At 37.0% G+C, this 20,172-nt stretch overlaps 1 protein-coding gene across 1 annotated transcript in view; it reads right to left on the reverse strand.

Annotated features, from left to right (window-relative positions):
• The window catches only part of TLL1 (tolloid like 1), a 136,924-nt gene that overhangs the window by 63,731 nt on the left and 53,021 nt on the right, over positions 1 to 20,172 (reverse strand). The window lies entirely within an intron of this gene.

Consider the following 20,172-nt stretch of genomic DNA (forward strand, 5'->3'; position numbering starts at 1 on the left):
CTGAGGATACATCAGAGAACTTTCTTTCGTTGTGGAGAAACGTTAACAGCAGAGAAGGAACATTTTATTTTGCTTGTGGCTAAGCAAAGTCACACCATACTGCCTTAAAGTGAAAAGCTCTGAATGTTTATACTGCCTTCTCTATTCGTAGAGAAGGATTTCCTGTTCAGAATTAATCTAATCCAAGAACTTTAATTCATAGTTTCAACAATGTTTGGAACATTAGTATATATTTTTAAACCAAAGGATTTTTATGCTAGAATTTCCAACAGGAATACCAATTTTGAAACAAGTTTTGTTCATCCCATGCTGTTTCCCATTTCCCATATTTTTAATATTCAGCTGACACCCACAACAAGTTCTTCATTTCCAACAAGAAGTTAAATAGTATTAGAGAAATGGTGTTATTCAACATATTTCTTTCCAACAAACAATTATTCTTCTGGCTATAAGTTTATAGCATTATCCTAAGCATGGTTATTCAGATGTAAGCTCAGTGCAATATTATTCAGTATCTTCTGCAACTGTAATGTGAGTTTTTGTTACTTTCTTCCTTCCCAATCTACATCTCAGATCAGTTCCTAAAAAGCCTACAACCCTTTATAGCAGATTTGCAGGTGAGTGCATGGATGACTTTTTTTGGCGGGGGGGGGGTTGCACGGGAGAGATATTTAAACCCCATTTGTGGAACCATCATTTGTACTCTCTAGTAAATCTGCTTACAAATTGAGTTGCACAGCATGCGTTGCAACAGCTGCTATATGGATATATAACTGAGTGGGGCTACAGTAAATCCATATTTTGTAGAGTTTAAAGAATGAGTGCTTTCTACCTGTTTCAGAAGCAAGGTACCTCTACAATTAGTAAGCAAAAACTTTTTAGAATGGTGAGAGGAAACTCAAATATTGATAATATTGATAATCAGAGAAGGAGGAAGGGAAAATGTATGTTCAGAAGGATAGTAAGAGAGAGAAAGAAGGATGAAAGTATCTCATATGGAATATTTACATTAAAAGAAAACTTCTAATAGTCAACATGAATATAATGAAGGTGAGAAACTAAGAAAAAACCCACAACTGGCTACAGTTAATCTAAATAGTTGAACAGGATAAGGTAGTAAAATGTATATTTTACTAGTTAAAATTCTTATTATTAAAGTTTTTTTAAAAATATTTGATTTATTTGTGTTTTAAGTGATTTGTTTTAACTTTTTTTTGTTTAATGAAAACCAATTAGACTAACTCATTATCTCTGATACCTAATAAGCATTTAATCAAAAGGGATAGAAAATGAATTGTTGACAATGGAATTTACAGAAAAATAAGTCCGGTGAGATTAAGATTGAGGAATGACAACTGCATTTGAAAAGTGTAATTAAAAAGATAACTCTGAAGCATTCAGCGAGGTAGTTATCTGGCAGGGTAAGGAGGGAAGCCTCAGATAAATATTCTATCTGGATCCAGTGCCAAGCCAAAGAATTATCGAAGGTACCCATTTCATCACAAATGAAAATCATCATATTGAGCAAAATGATACAGGTTTTCTGTAAGTCAGTTATTGCATAAATTTAGCTCTTTTTGTTTCTACCATAAGTATTACTTTTTGATCATGAGCACTGGCATCTTTCCAGAATATATTTAGCTTCAATTTTCTCACATCTTCAAAAGGTATGTTGTACAATACTCTTTGCAGTTACTTTACTGATAAATTTCATAAAACCTTCAATGTGACTTCATACCGTCAACCCCATTCTACCTACCAGTACATGCATACAATATAGAAATGAAAAGTGTAGACACAGAGACATGCACAGGAAAACTTTTTTTTTCCAAATTATCAGCTTTATTGTCTTGTTATCATTACAGTATATTATTAGTAGTGGTAGGACTATAATAATAATCCAGAATGCTCCATAATGATAATACCTGTGGTTTAATTTATCTGAAACCCTGCTGCTCAACCATCTTTCTCAAGAAGTGTTTATCAGAAAAAGTGCCTTTATTGTGTTTCTTTTGTTGTAAAGATTATGTTTCTCTACATTTGCTGACAATTATGCTCACTGTTTAAAAATGTGTGTAACATTGACATTGCTTTGATTTCGCAGAGGAAGGCAATAACAGAGAAGAACAAATCAAGTCAAATATGTCTCCAGTCTCTTACTTTTTTGAAATGAACTATAGTTCAGCATTCCAATTTGACAGGCACATCACACATTTAAAAACCTGATACCAAAGTACAGAATATGCAACGACCCAGACAGTACTGACGGGGAGCTGAAACAATTATATAGCAGTTTAACTCTTTTTAAATTTGGAATGAATGTAAAACTATGAAATCAAGCACATGTCCAGTCTTGTCAGCAACCCAGGGAGCATGAATTATTTATATATTTTTATTTTAAAACAAAATCTTTAAGAAACCTACCAGCATACCTACACTGCAGGAGTACTAAGATGTAAAGAAATCAATTCATTTTGTTTAATACATTTCTACAGTTATGCAGAAAGTATTTTTTTTTCCAGCTTCCATTGTTTTAAAGGTTTATATAAACCATTTCAATTATGTGACACATCATTTTGTACACTCCGCAGGGATGCTTTGTGTGACAAACAACACATAAATATTTTATAAATAAATGAATAAGTAAATTGTACATTTTGACACTTTCTACCTACTTTAAAAGGAACATTTCACTTTCCTGTTTACTTCTAATTTTCTTTAAGTCAGATTTTTCTATGACTTAAATTTACACAGTTCTCAAACATATTACAGATGTATAAGCAGTAAGAAAAGTGCTGTAACAATTCATAATCTTTTCCAAATGGTCTATTCCAGCCCTCCCCTACAGTTGCCCTCCAGATGTGTTGGTTGGGTGCTTTGGAAAGCTGGAGTATGTAAGAAAAGCTGAACCAGGCCATGGCCCATCATAGATGACTACTCTGTTTCTCCTAGTGGACCATTAGATGACTTTGGGGTGTTTGTAAGTTGGAGATATACTTTTCTTCTGTCATTTTCCCCTGCAATTGGTATTTAACTGCTGTTATTTACTAGGGCAATGTAAGTATCAGGTGAAGGTGCTTACATATTGATTTTTCTAGAAGTTTAATAAAATGTGTCTGCCAGCTAAACAAAAAAAGTGATTAAATTATATTTTTCATTTTCCAGTGTTTTTTTGTTTATCCCTAGATACAGGTATGATTTTTTTTCTAATCCAGCTGCTGCTCAGATGTTTATTGTTGTGGGATCATCTGAATTAAAGTAATAACAGTTTTTCTAATATCTGATTAATGTTTCTAGATTTTAGAGGAATAGGCTGGCCAAGCTCAAAGGTGGAGTTTCTGCACTGGGGTTTCAAGCATGTCCTGTCTGGAAGTCCTAAGCAACATCTGATATAGAGGTAGGTAGAGGGAGGGATATAATGGCATTTCTCTCACTTTGTTTTGTTTTTATTTTTTAAAATTAAAATTACTATTTTTTTATTTAACATATCAATTGTTAAATTTATATTCTGCCTTTCATAGAGTTGCTCAAGGCACCATACATAGGGCTTTCTTCTCCCATTTCCCCCCACAACAACCCTATGAAGTAGGTTGGGCTGAGAGAGTGCGACTGGCCCGAAGTTACCCTGTGAACTTTTGTGGAGGAGGATGAACAAAGAGCTAGGACTCTCAAGCACAGTTCAACATTTTGACCACTGCACTACACTGGCTGTCAATATAGATTTAAAAAAAAAGTGGCTTTTTTTTTTGTTTCTTTATGTTATCTATTTTTTCTTTCTTTCTTATTTCCCTTGACCTACTGAAATATTGGAAGTTTTTTGTTTTTGTTTTTAGTTTTAGCACAATATGATGTCTCTGTTAGTTTCATGGAACACAAAAGGCCTTAGATATCTTTCCAGCAGGAAGCATACATGTACAAAATTGGGCACCTTAATATCTGAAGCTGTTTTGTTTTTTAACAAGAAATTTGTATCCTACAGGTGTAGTACTTTTATTTAAGAACTGCTAAAAATTTGTTGTGGAATATGAAACAAAATGGACTTCAGTGAACTTTCTTCTGAACAATTAATGTTTAAAATTTTTGCAGGATTATTTATTAAACAAATTTATATAGCCACCCATCTATCCAGTGAACTCTGGGTGGCAAATGGAAATTAAAAACATTAGCCAACATTTACAAATGAATTTAAAAGAAACTGGGTCATGGTCCCTAAAAATCTCATCATTAACATATCAAATGCAGCCACATGCATGACCTAGCTCCATTAACATTCTGGCCCCAGCACCTGGAGGAAGAGCCAGATCTTCACAACCTTCTGGAAAGCTAACAGGGCTGGGCTGTCTGTATCCCCATGGGAAGGCTGTTCTACAACACAAGGGCCATGAGAGAGAAGGGGTGCTTCTTGGGGCCCACTAGGTCATACTGCTTCACTGATGAGACCCAGAGGATGCCCATTCTGTCCAATCTGGCAGGAAGGGCAGAAACCATCAGCAACAGGCAGTCCCATGAGTAACTTTGCCTCATGCCATGTAGAGCTTTAAAGGTGACATCCAGCACCTTGAATTGCACCAGAAGCCTACTGGGAGCCAGTGCAGCTCACATAGCCGCAGTGTTACGTGGGCATAGTTTCGCATCCTTAATACTGAATGTGGTACTGCATTCTGGACCAGCTGAGGCTTCCAAATGCAGAGAAGAGAGTACATTGCAATAGTTCAATCAGGAGGTATCTAAGGCATGAGTGACCATGAGTAGTGCTTCCTGATCTAGGCATAACTGACTCGCAAGATGCAATTGTGCAAAGGTTCTCCTGGTCACAGCTGCTACCTGCTTCTTGAGTGGGAGCTGTAAGTCCAGGAGAACCACCAGACTATGCACCAACTCTTCCATGTTATCCCATCCAAAGTTAATGATGGAGAATCCCTAAATATGGGGGACCCTAAAACCTATAGCCACTTAGTCTTTTCAGGATTGAGCCAAAGCCAATTCTTCCCCATCCAGATCCACACAGCCTACAGACAACAGGAAATCACCTTGTACAAATGAGTTATTTGTTATTAGTTATTTTGTTTATATGGTCTAGATGCAAATGCTGCTTCTGACATTCTACTGTGATTAGAGATTTTGGAGGACTTATCACTAACTTCTAAGCCAGTAACTATTCTTTATAGAAAACTGAAGAAATTTGATGAAATTAATATTGTTTACTTAACCTTTCAAATAATCAGTTTGAATGTGTTATCTTAGTAATCCAATGGAAATTTGCATTAAACAATGAGAAATTAATTTCCCATAATCTTACAATGACAACAACAACAACAATTCTTTGAGTATATTGAATACCTTGGAAACTATTCAAGAAGGGCTGGTCACCATATTGCACTGACATATCACATATTGGAATACTTAGTTTACAAAGCAAATGAAACAAGCGCACAATGTTGATGTTAAGTGCTCACTGACACACTTTTTTTTTAATCAGTAAGGCTCACATGAAGATAATCCCCAAAACCAAAAAAAAATCTTGTCATGGAACTATACACTAGAATACAAACAACAAGGAAGCAAACAAAAGATTTAAAACCAACCCAAGAATCTGAAAATCAGAGATCTAACTATGTTGTCTTGAAATACAAATTAGTTGGCAGGACATGTCAAGTATTGGGGATTAGTTCATATGAAAGTAAAAATACTAGTTAGAGAAGTACCAACTGTGGCATATATCTGGGATGGCCAGCAAAAACACCTCAGATAACAACAATGTTTCAAATTGTCCTTCATTAGTATTTCCTTATAAATCATCTAAGGCTTTTGTATAATAATATACGTACAACATAGTACAAAGTATGAGACAAGACAGTTAAATCATAAGCCTTAGCTTGTAATTTTTTGGGTCTGTGGAATTTAAATTTATGTGAGGCATCTTTAACCCTAGTTTTAAATCAGAAGATTTCTTTGAACAGTGTTTATGTGATCTGTAAGAATTTGTAAGAAATTCTTCAGCCCTACATTCTTATACACATCACTTAAAAGAACTTCCCACTTAATCCCAAATGTTAAAGAACTGTGATCTTAATCACCTTCCCTGGGAAAACATAATTCTCCAAGCAAGCAATGAAGACAAATGTACTAATCTTATCAAGCAACAAAGTAATGAACAATCATATAACTTGCTACCAAGGACAGCTCTAGGATGAGGTATAAATATTTCAATGTTTTCATTTGCGTTTAGGCACACAATACTTTCACTTCTGTCCATATTAAGCAAAGCTTTACAATAAGTGACTATATTTAGAAAGTTAACAATAGTACAGTGAGGAAAATATGGGAAAAACTGTCCAGTAATTATAGCTTCAATTCAGTTATAAATACGGTGCATTGTTATCAGTTTAATGAATATCTGCACATAGGGAAAAGTTAAGCATGTCTTTGTTTTGAGAAAATATATTAAATGTAATAAAAATTATTCTGAAAACTTTTGAAATCTACAAAAACTGGCTTAGATACATATTCTAATATATATATATTTTGAGTACAGTATATTAATAGTGGGATAAAATTGTGTCCCCATATCTTAGCAGAGGTACAGTCTAATACAATGAAATTTGTAGATGAGTAGCTAACCTAAATGAGCATAAAAAAATTAAGATTCCACCAAGTAAAAGACACAATTTCATCAACATAGCAATGATCTCAATTATCCAAACATCAATACATATTTCACAATAAATAATAGGTATCATAAAATGTGTATATGTGTGTACATATATGTGTGTGTATGTGTATGTATGTGTATACACACACACACACACATACACACAGATAGAAAAAAATCCCCTCTTACCCTTATGGGTGGTATGTGTCTTCCTCAACCTCGGGTCCTCTATAAGAGGCCTGGAAGTTTGAGGGTTCTCCGTAGTATCTTAGCTGTTCCTAGCACTGCACTCTTCTGGACAGAGTTCTGATGTTGTTCCTGGGATCTGTTGGAGCCATTCTCCCAGCTTAGGAGTCACAGCTCCAAGTACTCCTATCACCACTGGAACCACTTTGGCCTTTACTTTCCACATCCTCTCTAGTTCCTCCTTCAGGCCCTGGTACTTCTCCAGCTCCTCCTATTCCTTCTTCCTGCTGTTGCTGTCACTTGGCACCACTACATCTATCACCACCGCTGTCTTCTGGTCCTTGTCTACTACCACAATGTCTGGTTGACTGGCCAATACCAATAGCATCTGGATATGTAGCCCTATTATTCTTCATGACATTCTATGGAACCTCCCATCTGGACTTGGGAGAGTCTAGACTATATACTGTACAGATGCTCCTGTATACAATGCCAGCTACTTGGTTGTGTCATTCAGTGTATGCTGTTCCTGCCTGCATCTTACACCAAGCTACTATGTGTTGGACTGTCTCTGAGGCCTCTCTGCACAGTCTGCACCTTGAGTCCTGTATAATGTGGTAGACCCCAGCTTCTATAAATCTGGTGCTTAGTGCCTGTTCTTGTGCTACTATGATCAATACCTGAGTGCCGTCTTTTAGTCCAGTCCTTTCCAGCCACTGGTAGGATTTCCCAATGTCAGCCACCTCAGCTATCTGTTGGGGGTACATCCCATGCAGGGATGTGTATGTATATGTGTGTGTGCGTGCATGTATACATACACACACACATACATACACACACATTTATATATATATACATATATATATATATATATACACACACACACACACACACACACACATACATGTGTAATATGTGTGCGTGAAAATATGTGTGTATGTGTATAATATACATATATATTGTTTGTATATACACACAGACAGACAATAATACATGTATCTTTCAGGATGCAGCAGATATACTAAAATAGTACATCTTAAATAATTTTATTAGGAAAAAAAGTAATACTTTCCAAATTGTAAACTACATGTTACAAAGAAAACAGGTTAGTGCTCCTCTCTGACTCTCACTGCATCCACATAATATGAACAAAATTGATAACCATCATTTTTGTCATCAACTAGCTGCTGTTGCTTCCAAAAGTTCTGTTTGAATGTCTGCCTTTTTTCACCAGAATTTCCTGATAAATATAGGATAAATGAAAGATGCAACACAATTGTTTTTTTAGGGGTATGCAGTGGATTATATAATTATTATATAATGATTAAATAATTATAATAATATACACAGTACTGAACACATGGAAATGTTATATAAAAGTAAAATTATATGCTGAATACCTATATACTACTAAAACTCTTTTGTCTGTAACCTTCAACTGGGCGAAACGGTGCATCATACAGCAACAATTTTTGAACCAAGGTACTTCAAATGGGCTAACTTACAGAATACATCCAAAATCCAGGAACCATTATTCCCATGGGATTAAAATTTGGGCAATTTGTGACTGCTTCAGCACTACTGACCTGCCATGCCACTGCTGTCAGCCCAAATCACACGATTGTCATAGGTGTATCCATGACCTCTTTCCCACCCCCCTCTGTCCCCTGCACCTAATCAGCTGGCAGCAAGGCCTGACAGGCAAACAGCGATTGGCTGCTTTGGAACCAAGGGAGAAATTTTAAATCTCTTAATGGAGGTGGGCATTGAGGGAAGGATAAGGGAATGACTTAGATGCCTACTGGCAAGGTAGGGCTAGTTGGGGGGCACCAGTGGTCAACAGGTGAGCCCTCTTCCTCCCTTGAGGGAGGGGAACCTTGGGGACATGCAAGAATGAGGAGTGGGGGTGCAGTATTCCTAATAGTTTGCGGCTCCCTTTGTTCTACCTCCCCACAGCAAAGTGGCAGGTAGTTCTGCAGCAGCCAAGGAGGAGGAGGCTTAATCAGGGCTCTCCTGAGGGTTGTGAGGGGAGGGAAATGGCACAATCCTATATTATATGTGGAAAGGAAGGAAGAGGGAGGGAGGGAGGGAGGGAGGGAGGGAGGAAGGAAGGAAAGGTGGAAGATTTCTGATGCTCCCTGCCAGCTTCCCACAAGCAAAGTCAATGAGGAAGCCGGCAGCAAGTCGTAAGTCACTCCCACTGCTTTTTTGGCCTTGGTTGTTCTGTTTCTCTGTTTAGGTAGGGAAATATCTTTGAAACAATGACCCAATGGGTCATGGGTTGTCTAGTAAAATTTTTTAAATGGTACAGATTTGACCCTAATAGAAGGAATAAAACTGGTGAGTCAAGAATCAGAGGGGGTTTTTTTTGAGGGTGGGTATCGGGGGACCAAATGCCTGCTTGATTCAATAGGTCTATGGCCTCTTTCACTGGACATCTCCTTTCAGCCCTTTCTGATACTGCATTCCATTTATGTTGGAAAGAGCCTGCCTTGGAGACTAGCTGGATGTTGGAGGCTGGTAAAGTCAGATTCCCACTCCAACATTAGACCCCTTTCTCAATTCTCAATGGGGAAACACCGATGGATGATGTGGTCCCTAGCTATCCCAAAAAACATAGGATTGTGAGTTTAATTAAGTTTTAAATTCTCACCAACTTCATTTTTTGTGGTTCAATTAAAGCCAAAAAGTTAGTCAAGAAATCAGAAGTTTTATCCTGTCCTCAATATATATTAAATAATATTACATAATATTACATAAATTTTAAATCTCTTAATGGCGGTGGGCATTAAGAGATTTAAATAATATGTATAAAATAATTTATATACATACGTATAAAATAATACATCCCCATTAAGAAAAATGGGGATATATACAGACCAGAAGTGCCATTAAAGGTACCTTGTAATCCATTAAGCCAAGAATGAGGAACATATGGCTCTTCTGCTGTTCCATAACTACAACTCTCAGTATTTGTCAGCCCTGCCAATGATAGTGTGCTAGTAGGCCCATGATTTTAATGTCTATGCTACTCTGAAACCCACAATTGACTGTTCAGCTTTACATTAAGTGCCTAGGACTATCCGAGCAGGGAAGTTGTCCCTCGCTTAGCAGACTATATGCTTGGTAGACTAGAAATAGAAATGTCAGAACTTTCATTCTTCATTCAAAAAGTGATCTCATATGACAAAGTTAACACTAGTCATCGAACACAAGACCTCGATATATATGTATAAAGCAGCTACAAATTGGGTCTGGATTTCCTGGACATATATGAATTTCAATCACAGTGTAAGTACAATGTGACAAGCTGAAAACTGTTCTGTTGTTCATTCTGCCATTTACTCCCCTTGTTATGTAGGATCATTCTCAGTGTTCAAAATAATAAAATACAAGGTGGGGAAAGCATGCAGAGTATCATCATCATCATCATCATCATCATCATCATCATCATCATCATCAAACCTTTATTATGGCCTTTAGGCCAGAGAGTACAACAATAAAACACATAAACCTATAATTATTATTAATAAAACTTTAAAAAGAGAGAGAGATATAAAACGCAATAAAATTACATAAAATACATTATTCTAGTAATTGTAATACAGATAGCAGTGGCAATCACAAAAATTTGTGCTAGACTTCAACTGTAGGTAGGACACAACAAATGGTAGCACAAAATTGCGCAACCTGGGAAGATATTTCAGGATCCTGGTCAGATAAAAGCCATGACAAAGAGACATCAGAACATGATTTCTGGAATTCTTTCCAATCTCTCTACCAGTGGTAGCCATATATTTGTGTGTCTGCGTGTTCTGAGAAGCACAAAGCAGGCTGCATATGCTCTACTTTGGGGTGGGTTTAGAGGGAAAGGTTTAGGATGGAGGAGTTGGCATTATTCTAGGCAGCTGCCCAATGGCCTCTCCCATGGGGATGTCTTGTTACTTTTTTCCCCTTTTTCCTGAAGCCCCTAGCCTGGGCCCAGCTCATTTTCAAACTTGGTATTTCTTGTATCAATTTCTCCCCCACTGGTCCTATTCTGGGTTAAAAATAAGTTTTAAAATGCATAATCAATTGTAGGCAAGTCAGAAGGGCTCTGTCCTGCTTCTGTTACTCCCACATTAGTCTAGGTGAAGAGAATCTTCAAAAATCAGATCAGAAATAAAGAGGGCAGCGTAGCTCAACAAAAGCATGCTAGCCATTACTGTTTCACTGTTTTCTCTCCTGTCAGCTCTCCTCCATTTAAAAAAAAAAAAAAAAAAAAAAACTCAGCTGATCTAGGAAACAAACCAGAAAAGAACCATGTTTCATTGCTCAAGAAAGCTTCTGGATCAAACAACAGAATGATCAGTGTTCTCTTCACCACTACATAGCTCTTCTTCTTCTCTTCTAGTGCAGTGCTTCCTTGGGATGGACAGCCAACATAAAAGGATGGCTCCGGCACAACATGGAGCACTCAAAGTCATCAGACGTCCCCCACAGCTGCATCCTGCCCCTGCCCCAAATCCTCATCTTTAAGGCTACAGCAAACAAGAACAGAGAGGAGCTGTAGGAACAGCAGGGATTACAAATGACTGATTATAGTGACAAGAGGTGGCATGGAAGATCTGCAAGCATAAGGCGCAAAATAAGGAAATCCATCTCTACATGTGCACTGTTGGCTAGCACACAATTCACCAATTATAATCTTACAGAAACAAGGATTTAACAGTGTCTGCCTGCAATTCTATCCTCACTTACCTGCAAATAAGCACTACTAAGGTCAATGAGACTGATTTCTACATAGTTATGTATGACAGTTCACTATTAATTACCGGAATGAAAAGTATTGCTATTACAGGTACAGAACCTTAATAACTATATTGAATGAATGTTGAACATAGACATGTTAGTAAAAGTTTCACTAATTTAAAACTAGTCTTTCCCTCTCCCCTCCAAAAACAGCAATTGAACAAACCCTCTGTTTTGTGGCTTTAACAAGAAGCTGTAAAATAAGAATGAACAACAATAACAAAATTATATTTAACTTGCCACTTACAACAAAACAGCTGCTAAAACCAGGAAACAGACTCAGCAGATGCTTCAAACTAAGTGTCCATGTAAGTTACAATCATGTTATATCATTTCAATTTAAAAATATACTGGCATACACATATTAGAAAACAACAGTCAAGCTGACTTTGAAGCCAATATGTTGAAAAAAATTAATGTATTAATAATATGAGTGTAGATCACAGGTTATTTCATCTCTAAATCTACATATTGTATATAAAAATCTGTCTGACATCAAAGTTATCAAATAAGTTACTTCATGATTAAACTGTAATTACTTAGTAAAAAATAAGCAAACAAAAACAATATGCATGAAAAAAGGCAAAATTGGTTATACTTTTAGTGTTAGCATTGTATTATTGTAAGAAGATGCATACTTATTTAATCTTGTATGAGCTTGTTCCGATAAAAGTAATTGCTGCTGATTCACTGAGAAATGAGTTTTCTAATCTGCTTTTTAATCTGTTCTTATGCAAGCACACATTATTCAATCTTAAGAGAAACATTACCATTCTGTTACTTGAAATTTAAAAAATATATGAGACCAACCCAATAATTTATAATACAATATTGGATAAGTTAAAAGAATCAAGGCAATATGATTCTCAGAACAACATTATGAATTTTCTAATGTCTACAAACCAATCTTGGACCCTCTACAGTTAGGGTTAAAGACCAGACAAGGAATAGAGATGTTGATGGTTGCACTAATGAATTAACTTTGTTGGGACATGGATGGAGGAAATGCATCCATCCTGGTCCTTTCTGGACACCACAGCAGCCTTCAATACTATTGATCATGGTACTCTTCTGTAGGGGCTGGGGTTGGGAAAAACTGTATGGCCCTGGTTCTGCTCTTTCTTTGATGAATGGTTTCAGTTTGGGGCAGCAGGGAGGAGAGGTCAACACAATGGCTACTGTCTTGCAGGGTGTCACAAGGACTGGTTCTTCCCCCCTTCTTATTTAACATTTACATGAAACCACTGGGAGAGGTCACCTGAAGGTATGGGGATTGGTATCATCAATATGCTAATGATATCCAACTCTACATCACTACCCCAGACCAGACTGGTGATACTGCTGAAGTCCTGTCCTGATGCCTAGAGGTTGACTGGCTCTGGATGGGAAAGAACAAGCTTGAACTGAATCCTAGTAAGATGGAATTACTATTTGTCCATTGGTATTCTCTGTCTGCACCAGTGATTCTCTTGACGGGGGCACTACCTGATTGTGACTTAGGGGTTCTCCTGAACTCACAGCTCCTGCTAGAACACAGATGGAGGCCATGGCCCAGGGGAGTTTCCCCAGCTGTGGCTGGTATACCAGTTACAACCCTACTTGGAGTCAGAGGATCTTGCTACGGTGACTCATGCCATCATCACCATCCACTTAGACTAATGAAACATGATCTACATAGGCTTACCTCTAATGATTGCTTAGAAGCTGTGGTTGATTCAGAATACAGTGGCTGGTGTGCTGATCAGCATTCACTGATGGAAGCACATTACATCAGAGCTCCAAGCCCTGCACTAGTTACCAACTAGAATTTGTGGGGGTGGAGGAGCAAAACTTCAAAAAGATATTCTGGGATGTTCTTCCCCCAGGGGTGCAGCCCCTACCCTCCTGGATTTCCAGAAAGATCTGAAGATCTGGTTCTGCCAGCTTGCATGGAGGAAGAAGAGCTTTAACCAAACCTGGGGATGGCTGGCGCCCTGATGACAGTCCCTGAGCCTAATAATATCTAGCTACCATCATTTCTTGGAAGATATTTATTATTTATTTAGGACTAATGGTTATATTGTATTTTTAATTAATATTTATCTTTTCTGTAAACCGCCCAGAGTCGCTTTCTAATGAGATGGACGGTAACAAATTTGATATATAAATAAATAAAAATTAAAATAGTTTGCTTAAAAATATTAAAATAAGGATTGATCACATTTGAAAATAAAACTGTAAATGCAAGCAAAAACACCCTAAAAGCGTTAATACCAAATGTTAAACAAATAGGCATGGCAATACTAAATCTGTTTTCTGACTTCAAAGACTGTTGTCTTGCAAATTAAGAAACAAGGAGTAGGGAAGAAAAAGTGGAAGCTCTTTCACTATTCTTCCTTTTTAAAAAATCTCTTCCACTGCCTGAAATGGGAGGGTATAAAATTAGACCATCTACAATAGTTTTAATTTTTCCTTCTTCTGTTTGTGGATATGGTGGAAGGCTAGATGGGCTTACAATTCTTCAGATTCAAAGGTTCTTCAGACCTGTCTCATGACCAAAACTCAAGAGGCTTCTTTTACTATCTATTCAGCATCATAGTTTATAGTATCAGTAACAGCCAGCTTTAAAAAGACGCAACTTCAGACAGGAAATCCAACCAATCCCATGCATTTCGGATACTATCCGTGTACCACAACACTGGAGCTCTAAAAACCTATCAATAAGAATGTTTCTTCCTCCTTTTTGTATGTTACTACTTGCCTTGTCCCAGAAGTTGATGGACCTGCAGAAGACATGCTAATAGAGTTCTTTATATCCAGGCATGTTTCTGGCAACCTCCTTTAGCCATACTGATTAACCAACTTTCAAAAGCTGAGCCAGAGTCTTTAAGCCAAAGTGCATGTTACTTGGGAGATCTATACAGTATCTGCATATTTTCCTTGTGAAAGAAATAACAACTGATGTATATGGAGATAGGAATATTAAGGAAAGAGTTTTTATTTTCCTGTATTCCAGAGTTGCAATTTCTGCTCCAATTGGTCCCTACAGCTGTAATTAATATTTTAACTTGCAGCATAAGCCTAATTATGGATCTTCTGCTTAAGAGTAATATAGTCCTTACAGTGTTTTGCATGACAGATCTGGTATGAGTTAGCATAGATGCTTTAGTTAGAATCTAAGGACTTAACAGTAGGTTATTTGGACTCAATGGAGTTCTATATTTGTTTTGCATTTGAACATTATTTCACTCTTAGTAGCTCAATCATGAGCTTTCCTTAATATAATAGAATCATAGACTTTGAAGGGGCCATTTAGACCACCAAGTCAAAACCTTGCTCAGTGCAGGTATCCAAATTAAAGCCTCCCTGATTTATAGCTGTCTACCCTTCACTTGAACATTTCTGTTGATGAGGAACCCACCACCTCTCTGAGTAATTGGTCCCATTTTGAACTGCTAAATATACCCAGCTCTTTTCAGAGGTTTGAGTATCTAATCCTCTAATCATCCTCAAAAACTTTCACTGAATGTTCTAATATCTATGAATCCTTCAAGTGTAATGTCAGAAGAGAACATAATACTCGAGATACAATCTGATCAAAGCAGAATAAGGTGGAACAATTATTTCCTGTGATTTGGAATATACAGCTCTCCCAATGTAGTTTAAATTATATTTGGCTTTTCCACAACCATATGAGACTGCTGGTTCTTATTCAGTTTGCAATCAATTATTATCATGCGCTCTAAATGTGTTGGGACAGCAACTCCCAGATTTCCAAGCCTACATGTGCATAAAAGGCAGCCTTGACTTCTCAGGAGTACCATAATTGCAATAAAGCACAGAAATAGAAAAAAGAAAAAAAAACATTACTGAATGCACACAAGCCTAAATGAGTTCTGGTTTTCTGCTTGTCTTCAGCAGAGGGACTATAGTAACATGCACATCAGTAGCACTGGGAACATTGCTAGAAATACGTAACTGTTTATTGTAGAATTGAACAGTCTCCTGATTGTTCTGTGATCTCACTGTTACCACAGAAGCATGAAAATATGCTTTCTTCTGCACAATTTTCCATGTTGTGAGCACATCTGTCCATTTATGTGTTTTTAAACATATCAAATTAACAGGGTGGGAACTTTGTTAAAATTATCTTATTGACTTTTCCTCTCATACAATTCCAAAGTGTAACTATCAAGCTGGTACAAACATGAAATGTGAATCTTTATTAATAATAACAGTTTGATCAAAATATTTTGCTTATTTTTTTTCCCCAAATCTATTCCCTTTCTTTAGAGAGTTCAAATTAGTACGGAATATTATTGTCTCTGGCTAACATTGATAAACCAGCAAATTTTGAACAGAGTGCCTGCTATCTAAATTGCAAGGAAATAGTTTACAATGAACTGTTTGTTAATGTCTATTGCATATGGAAGATTGCAACTTGGAATGTAAGAGATGTAAATGGTAAAGAGCATGGATTAATGAAGTAAATGAAAGAGAGAAAAATAGATATGTTATGTGTTTGTGACACTAGCAGAAAAGAGGAAGGACATATTAGAATTGAATGAAATTGGCCTAATTTTGTGGAGAGGAATTGATGAATACCTTCAGGAAAGTAAAGGTGCAGGCTTAATTAGGAATGAAAATGCTAAACATATACCACAAACTATGTATCTGTGTCATCACGATTGTTGTGGTTATGCATAAAATTGGGAATTCAAAGGCTGGTAATAGTTCCAATTATACTCCAGTAAATGGCAATAACAAAACAACTAGGGATGAGTTTGGGGGAAAAATGTGCAACATTGTGAATGAATGTGTTCCTGGGAAAAAACTTATTCTGTTATGAATGGATAGTTGGGAATAAGATGAGACAGTATAGAAAAATGATTGTCCTACAGGATTTGTTGACTGAGAATGGTGACTGGTAAACAACTGCTTAGAAAATAGTCTGTTCATTTGAAATATGTGGCTTAAATATAAGTCTATTCATGCATAAACACAACAAAAGAAAGAATATAAATATAAAAACATGTTTGATTTGATTGTTTTTGATTAAAGATCATAAGACTGAAAGACAGAAGAGCGATGAGACATTCTGAACATGGGAAAGATCATTATTTGGTAGTATCAAGATTAGAATGATGCAAGAAGAGTTCTTTGTATGAAAAAGTATTAGAATACAGTGGGCATATTCAGAATTCAGTGGGTGTGAGGAAAAAGAATGTCAAAGCTGCTTGAAGAGAGTGAAAAGAATGATGTTACAAAGTGCTACAGAAGTGTTTGAACTGCTGAGGGAATGTATGAAAAAGGTGCTTGGTGCTTCGAGGTAGGCCATGTCAAGAAATGGACTCCACAAGAAATACTGGAACTCTGTTGATACAGACCAACACAAGCAAAAATGGCTCCTCTATAACACCATACTTCTGGCCACTTTGTTACATGAAAGTAAGAGTTGGATGTGTTAGGAAAATATACAAGTGAGATGAATGCAGTAGGAATAGTGTATTTAAGAAGTGTGTGGTAAAACAAAAAGAGAAAGGCTCAGGAATGAATGGGTGTTGAATGAAAACAGACTGCATACAAAAGTGAGTAACCAGTATCAAGAAGTACCTTGAAGTGGTTTGGTTATACAGAGAGAATGAATGAGGACTGAACTATATAGCAAATACTGTTCATGAAGGAAAAATGAATGGGCAGAGAGGAAGGGGAAGATCAAGAAAGGTATGATTGGATGGAATTGATGAGATTCTCAAAAAAGAGAGAGTTAAAACTTGAAAGAACAAAAGGTAAAATGAAACCCTGGCATGACTGAGTGGCTCTGAGTTTTTGGGCCTTCTGGTTCTGAGATTCTACCATCTTTGGTACTGGATGGGGTGGACAGACAGACCCAATGCACAGTCTGAAGAAGCATTGTTTCTTCGTAGACTGTGCTTGCTTCATTGTAGAAGGTCCTTCTACAGGAGCAGGTGGCAGTCATGGTTAGGAGCTTCATGTTGTGTGCCACTTGCACCCCTTTCTGGACCATGAGGCTCTATTCACAGTCATTCATGCCCTGGTCACTTTCCGAATGGATTACTGTAATGTGCTCTACATGGGTCTGCCCTTGAAGAGCACCCAAAACCTTCAGCTGATGCAGAATACAGCTACGAATTATGTGTGCCCCAAGGTGGGTGCATGTTACACTTTTATTCCGCAGGTTGCCAGTTTGCTACCGAGTGCAATCCAAGGTGCTGGCTTTGAGCTTTAAAGCCCTACATGGTATGGGACCCGGTTATTTGAGGGACCACCTCTTCCCAATCACATCTACCCATCCCACAAGGCCAGGCAGGAGGGGTATGCTGTCTCCAAAGGAGCTCCATCTGGCAGGACCCAGGAGTCGTGCCTTTTCTGCTGTGGCCCCTGCCCCCTGAAACATCATTCTCCCTGAGGTGAGGCTAGCCCCATCTCTGCTAGCCTTCTGGAAGGCCCTTAAAGCATTTTTTTTTCATCAGCCTTGGGGATCCCATGGGGAGCCCACAAGATGCCTGTATGAGGTCAAGTGACTGTTGCTCTCCTGCTTTCTTGGGTTTTATATGTTCATTTTATTTATGTTTGACTGTTTTTAGATTGTTATGTAGTTTTTAACCATTGTTATGTTTGTATGCTGCCCAGAGTCACGTTTTTGTGAGATGGGTGGCTATATAAATATGCTAAATAAAGAAATAAAATGAATCAATTTATGGATGTAGTAGAAGCAAAGCCAGAAAGATATGGGGAGGTAGAAATAATAGTGTTAGTGAAACTACTGTACTATAGATCAAGCTGTAGTTCCTTTTCTTTTTCTCACTTTGTGCCATAATTCCTTTGGCTTACTATCCCTTACTCTTTTTCTGTGCTTTGAAGAACATTGCTTGCCCTGGAAGAGAATAGTATGAAGGGTATGTCCTGTAATACCTAAAATCATTGGTACAGAGAGTAAAATCATTAGTTATTAGGCAATATATTAATTCACTAAAGAAATAAGTAAACTGCTGGTAGCATCCACTGGCTACTTTAAAAGACTTATATCCAGAGAGGAGCAATCTACATTCCCATGATTACATATTTCCCCTGAAGTGATTTGTGTGTGTGTGTGTGTGTGTGTGTGTTTCCTCAGTGTCATCTCCAAATATATGGCTGAAAAATCAGTGGTATACTTTCCTACCATTAAGAAGCAACAACTATTTAAAATCTATACTGTGAGCCATAAGAAGTACAGTATAGTTTTAAAAGCAATAGAGGAAAAAGTCTGCCTTCAGGAAAGAACATGGAGTCCTACTCACATACTTAAGGCACTCTTTACTTACTCCATCCAAAAAAATCCCTTGACCATACCAAAATGTTAAAGTGCCCCTCCAGTCACATCTCTGGGTTATATGCAGAAACTTAAATAATTGCTTATACTTCCATAAAACATACAGTTCTAATTCACTATATTTTTCAAATTATGAATCATGGAATAGAAATGCTACCCTATACTTTCATAATATTTCTACTGCAGCAATAAACCTTCATCTCCAAGTATGAAGATCAAGACACTACCCTAATGTCTGAAAATGTATTGGGCTAATAAAACAACATGTGAGCCATTGCTAATCGAGTTGTAAAACTTATTCATAATTATAATAGTATTGAGAAAAGCAAGCAGTAAGAGAATAAATATTGTGATACTGCCAAATATCACCAAAAATTGAAAGTCTGATTTTGATCACAAATGGGCCAAAGAAAAATACTACTGAATATTTGTTATCAATGATCTCTGTATCCTATTCAGTGGGACATGCTCACTGGTAAATGATTGTTTTGCATACTTATATGGAAATAAATCCCATGGCATAGAGTAGGACCCAACTCTAAGTAAACACATGTAGGATTCAGGGCCAGTTCTATTTTTAGGCAAAATGAAGCAGCTACTTCAGACAGAAGCTTACCATTATCACAAAAGAGGATATTTTATATTACTAGAGTTTTATTTCCAAATATGGCACTTCAAGTGGAATTTTTCTGCCTCTTGTTATGAACTGACTTAGTCAACTTCAAGTAGTAAACACAGTGATTTGAATAGGTAGGTAGGCCAGTTGCATTATATATCTATTTCCACACAATGCATGTAAAATAGTTTTTTCCCCCCTTTATCTTTATCATAAAACACCTCTGGCTTTATATTATATCATGTTAGAAGTCTAAAGATCTATTTCTTATAAATCAATGGCTGTTTTGAGAATGTCCTGTAAGGCATATCATACCAAAGTGGCATTCTGGGCTGTGTTTATCACCAGTATCGCTCCCAACGCTTATAAAAGAAGGAACATCCTATCCCATCTTCAAAAGCCACACATAATTAACTTATTTATTTTCCTTTTATATTTGTATAAAAGGAATTATATATATGTATATCTCTTCCAGCCTGCTTAGTTTTTCTCTTCATAATAGTGCTCCATAAATACTGTTCCCTGAAAAAACCCTAGTACGCCATCCTAGAATAATCTGTTTTATTACTAGCAAATCATCCTATTTAGACCAGGTGAATTGTGTGAGATGTT

Source organism: Python bivittatus, unplaced genomic scaffold, assembly GCF_059951505.1.
Source record: "Python bivittatus isolate LINGU-HERP-01145 unplaced genomic scaffold, Pbiv_v1 ctg000070_np1212, whole genome shotgun sequence".
Lineage (NCBI taxonomy): Eukaryota > Metazoa > Chordata > Lepidosauria > Squamata > Pythonidae > Python > Python bivittatus.